The sequence below is a fragment of the Schistocerca serialis genome, chromosome 4, assembly GCF_023864345.2.
Source record: "Schistocerca serialis cubense isolate TAMUIC-IGC-003099 chromosome 4, iqSchSeri2.2, whole genome shotgun sequence".
In the NCBI taxonomy this organism is placed as follows: domain Eukaryota; kingdom Metazoa; phylum Arthropoda; class Insecta; order Orthoptera; family Acrididae; genus Schistocerca; species Schistocerca serialis.
The window spans coordinates 509,725,779-509,739,390 of NC_064641.1; positions in this window are offsets into that span (position 1 = coordinate 509,725,779).

The window sequence follows — 13,612 nt, forward strand, 5'->3', positions numbered from 1 at the left end:
GTGTTATGTTGTTTCATATACGTCTTTTTCCAGTGATGTTTATAGTCATAAACACCCCATTCTTACCGAGCGAGGTGGCGCAGTGGTTAGACACTGGACTCGCATTCGGGAGGACGACGGTTCAATCCCGCGTCCGGCCATCCTGATTTAGGTTTTCCGTGATTTCCCTAAATCACTCCAGGCAAATGCCGGTATGGTTCCTTTGAAAGGGCACGGCCGACTTCCTTACCCATCCTTCCCTAATCCGATGAGACCGATGACCACGCTGTCTGGTCTCCTTCCCCAAACAACCAACCAACCAACCCCATTCTTGGGCGTAGTAATTACATTTTACTATCTTTTATCTCATAAAAAGTAGTAACGAAGTGCTTTGCTGGCATTTCATGTCCTTCAGTCTGGAACCGCGCGACCGCTACGGTCGCAGGTTCGAATCCTGCCTCGGGCATAGATGTGTGTGATGCCTTAGGTTAGTTAGGTTTAAGTAGTTCTAAGTTCTAGGGACTGATGACCACAGATGTTAAGTCCCATAGTGCTCAGAGCCATTTGAACCATTTCATGTCCGGCGAATCTGAAACCGATGTAGAAGTAGATTACGAAGGCTCATGTGTGCCAGATGTAGATGAGAAACGATATTCTAATTACAATTAATCGTCTGAGGTATCGGAAGCAGAAGAGGGGCAGTTCCTGCAGCTTCGTCAGGCGATGATTGCCGACCAGGTAGAGAGCAGAGATGTGAACAACGATCTAATGAAGATATAGAACATGCTATAACCTATTTCGAAAAAGGGGGTTGTTTTTCTTGGAATTCAAAACCAATTGCCTATAGATACAGCCGTTCAGCAACGAATATTATAAACATGCAGCTTTCGTGTCTGAAGGGTTACGATCGAAGATTACATAATCCCGGTCCCCAAGATATCTGGCGTATCTACTTCTCCAACAATATATTGTGGACTAATTCCAAAATGCAGTCTATACGGCAAAAAATTAGGACATCCGAACAGTGTTTCGTATAAGAACACCTCAAAAGAAGAGATAGCTGCACTGTTTGGTCTTATATTATAGAGAATTTTCAAACTGTCCAAGAAGGACTTTCATTCTTTTTTCTGCTATCGGTGAGATTAGACGTTCAATCGCCCTCCTACTATGTCGGAAAAGAGACGTAAACTATGATCAGCGCTTTGCACTTTGATGATTCCAAAACGAGAAAGGAGACAGAGAAAGTAGACCCATTGGCAGCCATTTCATCCCTTTTTGAGAATTTCATTGACAACTGTCAGCGGAATTACGAAACTGAAGCATTCGCTTGCATAGACGAGACTCTGATTCCTTCCAGAAGTCGATGCCAGTTCAGAAACAACATACCCAACAGACAGGCCAGATATGGCATAAAATTAATTAGTTTGAAGGATGCGAGGAATTCACACATGTATAACTCATGTGTATACATCGGCAAAGACTGTGACTGGGTAGAGCTCAGTGTCGAGGAAAAACAATTAATCAAGCCTTCTCATTTCTTATCGAAATGTATCTACAGTACACTTATGAAATATCACCTTCTGTAGTTGGTTTTCGTCAGTGGAAATTGTCCAGCGATCGTTGTGGCCATGCGGGTGAAAAAACCACAAGTCCCCAGGTAATCTCTCTCAGATAGGACCACAGCATTAGATTCAATCACTTACGGATTCACCAAAGAACTGACTCATTTTTCCTACACACCAAATAGAAACAAGACCGTGGTTGTCTTGTCTACATTGCACCATGATTATTTCGTCGACCAAGGGAATGACGAATCCAAAAGTATTTCATTTTACAGTTCAACGAAGTCATGTGTAGATACACTCGACATGAAATACAGCAATTATCCCTGTGATAGACGGAACAGAAGAAGACCATTGGCTATTTTGTATCTTTTGGTGTCAGTCGCTGCAATGCCTGTGTTATTCACAAACATATCAAAGCAAAATCTGCATCATCAAGATTTCATTTCATGGAAGTATTAGGTTTCTCACTCATAAAATCCCACGTGAAACAACGACTCCAGACAAATTTGCTAGACCATCTACGAGCAATTATTGTGGACATAGAACAAATAATGAGTGTCATCAAACAAGACGAAGCGATGAACTAGCTCAGTCAGTAAGTGGTCTAGGTCGAACCAACCGGCTCGTCTGCCGATATGGCAAAAAACGTATAACAAACTGCCAATATGTGAAATTCCAAACCCCACTACCGAGCGAGGTGGCGCAGTGGTTAGCACACTGGACTCGCATTCGGGAGGACGACGGTTCAATCCCGTCTCCAGCCATCCTGATTTAGGTTTTCCGTGATTTCCCTAAATCGTTTCAGGCAAATGCCGGGATGGTTCCTTTGAAAGGGCACGGCCGATTTCCTTCCCAGTCCTTCCCTAACCCGAGCTTGCGCTCCGTCTCTAATGACCTCGTTGTCGACGGGACGTTAAACACTAACCACCACCACCATCCAAACCCCAACGTGCCTGGAATGCTCTAAGAAGTAATGCAACACGTGCGTAAACTATTCTTTGCAGGCAGTCATCATTGTTTTTTCCACGCATTTAGCTGATTTGCGATGGATTACGTTTATTTCAGTATCAGTAACGAAGTCCGCCCCGGTAGCTGAGTGGCCAGCGTGACAGACTGTCAATCCTAAGGGCCCGGGTTCGATTCCCGGCTGGGTCGGAAATTTTCTCCGCTCAGGGACTGGGTGTTGTGTTGTGTTGTGTCATCATCATTTCATCCCCATCGACGCGCAGGTCGCCGAAGTGGCGTCAAATCGAAAGACCTGCACCAGGCGAACGGTCTACCCGACGGGAGGCCCTAGCCACACGACACTTCCATTTTTTTATCAGTAAAGAAAACAACAAAGTTGTGTTTTATAGGGAACACTTGTTTATGTTTGCTTGTAATCAGTTTTGTTTACAATGTAATATTCTCTACCTAGACTTCACACTTTTAGTTTGCGTCATGTTCCTCTTATTATTAAGTATTCCAATTTTTTGAAGGCCGTTGTTGTTAGGGACTATTTTTGTTTTTATTAAAGTGTCTTTGTGATTCCATTCTTCTTCATTTTATATATAATTTTTATAGTGAACTACTATGATGTAGGTATTTATATTTTGCACCGCTATTACTCACACAAAGGAATCACAAGGTTCTCTTTTCACATTTACCTAACATGTCATACGTTCCTACTGCGTGAATTGTCAAAAAAATTTTATTTAAATTTACTTATTTTTGCCTAATATAACATAAATTTATTAAAAGAGAAAAAGTGACACGTTAACCATTGAGACAAAAAGAAAGAATTCAGTGAATTTATGACATATTTGTCTAGTAGCCCGAGAGGCGGATGTTCCCTGTAACCTAAGTATCGTACATGTTCCCACCTAAGGGTTGAGAAGGCTGAGGTGATTCTCTCGACCCTCCTTGTTCAGATAAACTAGTGCTCCGTCTACAGCGTCATGAATGCGGAGCGTTAACCGCCTTCCTCTCCTCTTTCTAGCAAATGATTATTACCATGATGGCGTAACGCTAAATCCAAGGACTGTACTGTCATTTATTTATATCAAGTACTAAACATCTTCTTACCGTCGTGGTTGTAGAGCAAGCGGGCATTTGGAATTATTGTGTACAGCGCCCTTGATACGGAGTAGCTGCAATTGCTTGATAACTCTGCAACCACTATGTGAACCAGTAAGCAATATAAAAAGAAAGGAAATGGCAACAATTGAATGCCGAATGAAAAAAAAACGGCTCCATGAAGGAATTATCCGAATGTATAAATGCAGACAAACAAATGAAAACAATTTCAGAAAAATATGGATAATTTATTCAAAAGAAAAAGCTTCACAAATTGAGCAAGCCAATAACGCATTGCTCCACCTCAGGTCCTTATGCAAGCAGTTGTTCGCCTTGGCATTGATTGAAAGACTTGTTGGATGTCCTCCTGCTGCACATCTTGGCAAATTCTGTACAAATGGCTGGTTATATCGTCAAAATCCCAAGCTGGTTGGAGGGCGCTGTCCATAATGCTTCAAACATTATAAATTGTGGAGAGATCTGGCGACCCAGCTGGTAAACGGAAATGTCAGACTGTGTGCCGTTGATTAACAGTCCCTACCTCTGCAGTTCTATTTTTTGCGTACTCCCTTGCTTACCCTGCTCGTAACAAACGCAAATAATGACTGTGTTTTCCATTACTGAAAATACCCAATGTGGACACACTTGCTGAAAGAACTGCACCATGCATGCTATAATTTCCTTAGGGCACTCCACGACTGGTTCTTGAGAGCGGAATAGAGAATACTCACAAGATTTGGGAACAGTGTGTAACAATTTTGTGGGGCAGATGGTAACTGGACCTGTTCGACAACGCAGCAAGTCTTGTGCAGTGAGGAACGCATGAGCTTGTCTGTTACGTGCCACTAACTGTATTTCCCGTATGGTTAAGTGTACGAATTTCTGATTTCTGCAAAATTTCCCACTTTACTGGATACATATGCAAGGCGTAACATTCAAATTTACAATCCTTACATGTTAATGGTATTATGAGATGAATTCTCAGCAGGGTACCCATCTGCGTACTGGTAACAGTGGCCATTTTGTAATACAGAGATAAGTGCTCCTCTGTTAATGTCGTCAGTAGCTCCAGGGATGCGGGCAGTTCCAATTGAACTTTCCGTTGTCCTTCCCGAAGTTGTTCCGAAGTTAACAGTACAGGGGTTAGGTGCCCACCCATTGCGTGCAACAAAGCCTCCTGTAGTTTTGTGGCTTCTATGCGTGCTTCCATAATACTGTCAGCAAGAAAACAGAGCAGCTTAGCGATTATCAGCAGTGAATCCATGTTATCCAACCGGTACTTGAATGTACCCAAGTCGTGATTGGTTGTGTCGGCTGTGGCCTTAATGTGGGACATCAAGGTCGCGGCCAAAGCTTGCAATTGGCGCATATTATTAACTACATCTTTCTCTAACTGGGTTGTGTGAAGATCAAGCATTCCCTGGTTGCTATTAACATTATCATGTACCTGCTGTAGCGTTTCATTAATACTTTTAATATCTCCTGCGTCAGCGGTCCCAAAAACAGTTTTCTAGGATACGGCCACATGCGCCTAACCATCCTCTTTTCCTATGGACGTGCGGGATTAACCCTACAGTTTGCCGCAACTGAGCTTGTAAGCATACAAAAGCTGATCGTAGCAACTGACAGACTCTCCCGCATTGTGTAATCTGCTGCGAAATCCTTATCCAGTTTATCTTCCCCTATTATCTACAGATTCGCTATTACGGTACCCCGTGCTAAGTGCACCTCTTCAAGGCCAAAATTATCAATACTAACAGGCACAACCTTTCGTCTTTCTATCTCCCGTACGTAGGACACGCTACGGCGCGTAAAACACTTCATTTCATCCATCGGCTCATTTTCAAACAAAGGTTCAACGACACACAACGAATTTACCGGCACGCTAGCTCCAACATCTGACTAGATTATTTTCCCTGTACCCTTCGGTATAGTATCCTGCGAGTTAACCCTAAGGGACCATGTACGCAGTTTAGGTGGCCCACCTGTCGGCTGGGCGGTTCCATGCGACAGTAATGGTTTTTCGGCCGCAGAACCTAGGCGAAATTGTATTCCGTCCAGTTCTACTGTACACCGTTCCAGGTTAACTTTTGCGTGATGCGCAACCAGGAAATACAATCCGAGTATGACATCATAGCTGCTGCCAACAACTGGAAGAACTTTTACCTTCACCTGGAAGTTCCTCATTTCCACTCGGAAGTTTAAAACCGCTGACCCGAGTGACTTCACCTGTCCCCCACCCACGCCACTTAACGTCCAGCGTGGTGGTTTTAATTCTACTTTACCTAGTACATTTCTACTCGCCACGGATACCTGAGATCTGGTATTCAATAAAAATTTGCACAGTCTGCCCCTCACCAAGCCGGTCAGAAAAAAAACTGCCACTGATTCTGCACTAGCAGTGGACACTCCACTCACTGTCCCATTTAACTGAGTGGGGTGCGGCCCACCTTGCGGTTTCCTATCATGTTTCTGCCAGGACCAATTGCAATTACGCTCCCGATGACCCCAACGTCTGCATTTCCTGCACTGCACTTCCTTGCAATCGCGTCTAATGTGTCCCATCCGACCACATCCGAAACATTTTATTTCTGCATTAAACACTGCTTTCCTGTCCTGCATCTTTGTTACTGCTTCAACTTCCTCTAACGCCACAGCGATTCCGACTGCCTCATTGAGAGTCTTAGGGAATTCCATCCTAATCTTGCGGGAGGTTGCGGTATTCCCCGCAAAATGTGTCTAGTGCCCTTTGCTCAGCTTCCTGCAGAATGGCTTCATTAACCCTATCAGAATCCGTTAGCTCATAGGTATTAACATTAATTTTTCGAATTCGATCTTCAAAAGCTTCTAGTGATTCCCCATTCCTTTGATACATTCTACTCAATTGTTCCCAATAATATCTAGACATTTTTCTTCCGATACCTTTCCAGCAACCCTTTTTTGAATACTTCAAACGTCCGAGCATCCCTTAATTCTTCGCCGGCCGCGGTGGTCTAGCGGTTAAGGCGCTCAGTCCGGAACCGCGCGACTGCTACGGTCGCAGTTTCGAATCCTGCCTCGGGCATGGATGCGTGTGATGTCCTTAGGTTAGTTAGGTTTAAGTAGGTCTAAGTTCTAGGGGACTGATGACCACAGATGTTAAGTCCCATAGTGCTCAGAGCCATTTGAACCTTAATTCTTCATGGCATGTAACGTACGCTGTGGCATCCCCAGTTACTTTCAATTTAGCCACATGCAAAAGTGTTTCTGAACCCCAATTTCCCAATTTAGCGGCCGTGCTGAGGTGCTCAAAAAAAAAAAAAAATCGTAACACCCTCCTAGCTTTTCCCAAAAAAGAGGTGACAAAAGACGCAGCGTTAGTCTCAATAATTACTGCATTAACAGGAAACCATTCTTTGCTCGCTCCTCTAGAGCGAGCAAGCTCTATCTCTAATTCTGACACTTGCTCAAGTAGCTGCTGAATAGCCAACTCGGCTGACACAGACTGCTCCATCACTACCAGCTATCGAATCAAGACTACAGTAAGCCCAGAAAGAAGAACAGGAAGACGGACTATGCTACAGGTTCAGACAAACCATCAAACGAAAAATTGGCACTTACTTGTCATGATACAGGAGTTGCTGATCCATTGTTGCCCTTCTCAAATGCCACATACCCTCGTCGATTACGAGCCACAATTTCCTCCAAATCCAGGGAGAAGACCACTACTGTCACCAATTGTAACAGGAGCGTGTGATGCGCAGGTTGCCCGACTGACACCACTTGTAATAGGATGACCAGAGCGGGTGACGTGGTCTGGGTTGTAGGGCGTGGCTGTGTAGAAGAAGGTGGCTGGTTTTAGCAATCTTCCTCTTTATTGTTGGTTCTTCCAATACATTTTCCGGTAGCTCAGCCCCACCGCTCGTGTCGTGGTGGAGACGCACTGTGCGCACAGTCCGGGGAACGTGACGCTGTGCACAGTCAGCGGCTGCGCAGGCAGTAGGGGGTTTGCGGCCGGCCCAGCTGTCCTCCTGCAGACACGGTGACGTGACGATGCTGGGAGTCGCCGGTGCAGCAGCGGGCAATGCCCTCTGCCGGCCGGTCCTCGGGGACAGCTGATGACGACGACGTGACAGCGACCCAATCGGTCGAACCGAATGCCGACACCCACCTCTGATGCCCTTAAATTGTGCAGACCGCTGATGAATCCGCCGGTTATGCGGCGGCGTGTTTATTAGAAGGTTCTCGATGAATTGGCTAACGCAACCGCGCCACACGCGGCCTGCACCTGCGTAATTCTACTAATGCTGTGTTCTGATGGCTGCCGCGCACGTACACACATACCGACACTTGCTGCAAAACTGCGTCACGTGCAAACGCGCCGGCCAGCCGACGTCTGCCGTGAAGCTGGCGCATCACGCATTGAAACACACTAAATCACAATTTCGCACCATATTTCCTAAAAATAACCCCATGTCCTCTACACACTGACTCATTTTGCAGAAACGCTAATATTTCATCTGCCACCTCTTTCTCACTCTGCGACGTTCCTTGGATTCCTTTCTGATGAAATGTCAACTTCGGCAACTGTTATTGTAGATATAATGCAATTTTTGCTTTGTTTATCGTTGCCACTGCTCATCTTTGTATCATCAGCACTAGCGCTGTAGCACTGTTATTATCCATCGACTAAGCAGTGCAAATACGCCCCGTAGCCTCATGCTGTGATCACCATTGGATACCTCCAGTCCCACACCTTGTTGCCTTTAGCAGCCAATATTGTGTTCGCATGGTAGATAATATGTGGGGCGCCGAATGCCGCAAACATCATTGGCCTTTTGCGACCTTGCTCTCAAGTCAGTAACAAAATATGTCCAGTGAACTACGATTAAAACTCAGGGCAACACAAAGACTTGAAATATGTCGAGGACTCAATCAAAAGTAGATATCTCTTCATGAAGTTGAACCTCTGCCAACATCTTATTTCTTCCACATTTTCCCAGCCATGGCCGCGTTTGCCAATGATTTTAACTAGCGTCCAGATGCTATTACTGCCGCAACAAATGTCACTTCATAACCTTAAGCGAAAAAAAAGGGTTTACTTGTTGCCTGTAATTGTGTAAACTCTGTTTTGTGAACCTTCATATTTTAACTCTCTGTGTTTATTAGAAGTGTGTGAGGAACTAGCCCACTATTTCCCTAAATTTCAGTGGAAAGCACCTAAAAACAAAATCAGGTTGGCCGGTTTTGGCAGATAGACGGTCAGCTATCTTACACGTGGACTTGACCTGGGTGCACGCGTTGAAGTCAGTCCTCGAAGAACTTGAAAGGACGGAGTGTCAATGCATTTCAGATGGGAGCATTCACGGAGACCGTCCATGGAACTGAATGAGACGATACGGAAAGGTACGTTAACGTCCACATTCTCGGGAAGAATGTTTTGAAGTTGTCGTTGGAGGGGAATAACGGCGTCGTCGGTAACACCGGATGTAAATGTATTCTTACCGTGATCTCACGTTATAGTAACAGATTTTTTTTCATCCCACGATTAGCACTTTGATACTTTTTCTATGAGTGTCCTTACACAAAAGAGGCCAGATATATTAAAGTGGAAACTGATTTAGGCTCTACGATACCAGGACAAAGAAAAAGTATACACTGATATATACGTAAATAGACAAAACATTTTCATTAAAAAACTGTTTTTAACAGCGAAAACCATACGGTTGTCTTTGACATTATTTGATACTTAGAAAGAACCCAACACGCACTGGATATAGAAGAAGGCATTATGTATTGCCTTCTAATTATTGTATGATACAGACAATGGAGGAAAGAGCAGCTGTTTATCCCGAAATCCATCGTTTTATTACAGCAGATCTAGATTTCAACTATTACAGTCTCATCTTCAGCGCATATAACAACAGGTGACATTAGTCCAAAGTGTCTCGTAGTAATCAATATTCGTTTATGCGGACTATAATTTCTTCTCTTTGGCCCCTGTAAATGTATCTCTACTATTGTCTTCATGACACCTTAGGCATGTCTCTCAGAAATCTCGGTTTTCTCTTGTTATCGAAGTTGCAGACCCTTGAGAGTCACTTCGAAATAACTCTACAGCCGGTAAAAACGTCGGCCATGCCGTTTCAAAGGAACCATCCCGGCATTTTCCTGAAGCGATTTAGGGAAATCATGGAAAAAAAAAACCATTGTTCCCCGAGCTACTTGCAGGGAAATACTAGTCTATTTATTCCTTGTATTTTTCCCTCAAATACGCTATCACCAGTTTGTAATCGACAGTTTCACTTTCATATAGTTGATCGCGCTTGTAACAGTACTATTCGAAAAGTATTGTCCAGTCGTTCGCGAAAGGAAAACCACAGTGAAATTCAGAAATGTTATATTTATAGCAGTTATCTACATAGTCGCCACTCCAACTTAGACATTTGTCGTAAGGTTGTATCCACTTTCCAATACCCTCGGCCTAGACGGCAGTCGTCTGTGGTTTCCACCAATTCTCTAAGCTGGTCTGTGCCAAAATGTCGTCTTCATAGCCAGCGGTTCATGTGAGGAGAGATGACACTCAAGTGGAGCCAATTACGAGCTGTATTGAGGGTGATCAAACAATTCCCATCGAAAACGCTGCAGGAGCATTTTCATAGCCCCTGCAGAGTGTTGCCGAGAATTGGCATGAAGAAGGGAACGCATGACAGTGATGTCATGTGGGCTGCATGACATCAGGCGAAATCTATCACCAGGCCCTCATACTTGGCGGGAGACACTATTGTCTTAGGCATCTTTGCGTGCTCAATGTGCACTCAGAACGCAAAATACCGATGTGACGTGATCAACAGGCGTGGCAGAGACACTGCCCAACACATCCATGGAAAGTTTCATCAGATGTTCACTGTCGTTTTCATTTGGCGACCTATCCGACCTTACTTTCCGAATAGCCCTCGTATTACATGACTTGAACAGTGGCCCATAGATGAGCTAGTCGATACAAAACTTTGGTTAAAAGAAATAGAACAATTAACAGTGACTGGTACTGTCTTTTCTTTCGGCATAAATCCACCTGTGGTGGTGACACAAATTATGATGTCCGCTGCACAAAAACCCTATACTAGACTTACTGAACTTCTAGGTTAACCAAGTAACAGTGACAGAAACTTAGCCCCACAGTCTGACCCAGAGAACCTCACGTCCACCGGATATTTTTCATATTTCACTAAAGGTTGCTCTGTCCTAATTGTTACGTATCAATATGACAGTTCTTGCTAGCTGGAATTGTAACCTATTATTTCTGAGCCTTTTGGCATAGAGTGTACATTTAGGAACTGCGAATGGCACTGCACATGTGAACAAACTTTCGTGCAGTTGAGACAGAATGTTCACAAGATTTCTGGAAGAAGTTCGCAGATTACCTAGACTTGGCATGCTTGTCAGCAGTGCTCTGCTGATACTCAGAGCTGTACCGAAATCAGTCATGGATATCTTCAGGTGGGTTGCCATTGGTCGAAGAGCGTTCTTTTAGCAGTTATTGGTTGTCCTGTGTGTCAAAGGTTTTGTTATTATTTCGATGGGGCCCTTCCTAATGTTTAAACACCGTAGAGATAGCTGCTGTAGTGCAAAAGTGAGACGATCTCCTGTGAATAAAATCTATAACATTTACGTACGACATCGACTGTAACTCTTCTATTTAACTTCGATGTTCCCTGTGAATACTGTAATACCTATTTTATAATGTTCTTTGACTCAACACCTACGGAAATAATTATTATTTCTGCAAAATTACGTTAACAAAATTAATTTGTGAACGTATTTCATGAAGTTATATTCTTTCATAATACAAATCTGTTAAAGTATTGTAGTATGTAAACCGGTTCACGCTTAGGGAATGCAGGTTTGCATGAATTGCAGACGTGGGAGGAGGTCCTTCCGTAACGCAAAGCTTTAGGCGGGAGTGTAAAAGGTGGTTTGGCTCGAAGTAGCGCAGGAGACATTCGTGGAACAGATAGTCGGTAGCCAGCATTCAATCAGCTGACATTCTGCGTGATTAATGAAGCAAGATTGGATTAATTATGCCTCGGATGCGGATTTGTGTTGACTGTTAGATTCTGGCATTTATGGGTTCGTTCTGCATTGTAACATTCCGACGCCAAGAAGATATTTTACAGAGACTTTTACATAAAGAGCCATGATTACGTCCAACAACTTCAAATATTTGCCACAGAAGATCACCACAGGTTAAGCAAAGTTTAGTATGGTCCAATAATTTGCTGAACATTTAAAAAATAGCTGTTCCACTATTAATTTCGTGTCAAGAACAGCGATTTTTCCTCAGACACTTGCCTGGATAGTTCCTCTTCGTAGTGTATCCTTTGCTAATGAACTACAGAATCAATAACGTTTCAAAATATTTATTAACTTTTGTGGAGTAATAATTTTCTCAAGTCTTTTGTATAAAATGCTACAGGTGATTAGAAAGTGAATTCTTTTCAAAAGCTATACTCTCTACTAAAAGTAATAGAATAGAACTGTGATTATAAAGACAAGTACAGGCCGCTGATGTTCAAAGACCTATAAAATTCTTTTTTCCTTTTCAGGTTTTCAGTAGTACTTTTATTAATATATTTTAGTTACTGTGTTTATTATTACTCTATCTTGTTACAGGCGCTAATAAAAAAAAAAAAAAAAAAAAAGGTTCAAATGGCTCTGAACACTATGGGACTTAGCTTCTGAGGTCATCAGTCCCCTAGAACTTAGAACTACTTAAACCTAACTAACCTAAAATATCACACACATCCATGCCCGAGGCAGAATTCGAACCTGCGACCGTAGCGGTCGCGCGGTTCCAGACTGTAGCGCCTAGAACCGCTCGGCCACCCCGGCTGGCTGCTAATCCAAAACCCAGCCAGTGGACAGAACAGTATCTTATAAACTAAAAAAAATCACTACAGACTCAGGGTTTCCACACATTATTCATGCTCTGTGTAATACAGAGACCTACATCCTTCCCACGAAAACAAATAGTGTCCATATTAGTTAAGATAATAGTTTGTTAACTATTTAAATATTACTGCATGGCAGCAGTAAAGTATTAAAGCCACCGGACGTCCAATTTGTCTATGGTCATCCCAGCGTTAAGTAGTGACTTGTAATGGTTAGTACCTTCCGTAATTTAAAACAGACATGTTTGCTATTGGGAGACAATTCGTTGCCAGTACATTTTACCTTTTGTCTGTGCTAGCTACTGTTGCAATATATGATAGGATGTGCTGTTGTTTTCGTGTCGAGTTTATAAAACGGATCTATGTCCCAAGTAAAGTTACATACGGCAATTAGTTTACTAGATTAGCAGTATACTCGCATGGCAGCATTTTTCCTAATTAGGCTGATGACAGTATTCATTTACTTTCGAGACGTAATCCCTCCAGTAACGAAACACAGTCCGATTATTTTCCATTAACAGACGATCAGATTCGGTCTTCTCGTATTAATTGTTGTAAATTAACTGTCTCAGAAGCAATCAAGCGATGGCTACTGCACTGATTTAAAGGTCAAAGTGTTAAACACTTTCTTGCAACCATTGTGGAGTTACTTTTGGAGAAATTCGAGGACAAGGTTTTGATAAAACAGTGAGTGTCTTTTTGTGCTTGAACCAAGTACGAAAGCGTTTCGGCAGTTCTGCGTCTCATAAAGTTTCTAGTCATTTTTCAGAAGACTAGCGCGGACGTGAAGCGTTATTTAAAATAATTTTGTTCTTGGGTGGCTAATGGGGTATGTGAGGAGGCATCGCTGTACTTAATGGAACGGTGTGACACTTCCAGTGTCGGGCCTGTGTAAGATGAAACTATGGTCGAACAGAATGGATTTGGTGGATTGAAATTCAACTCAATAAAACATGTTTACACAGGAAATAAAAAACGTTTTATACGGTGTGAATATTTGATTACGTATCTGTGAAGTATTACGAGATACTTCACCCCCCAGAGATTCAATGTCTCTTGAGGATTATATGCAGAAGGCTAAGA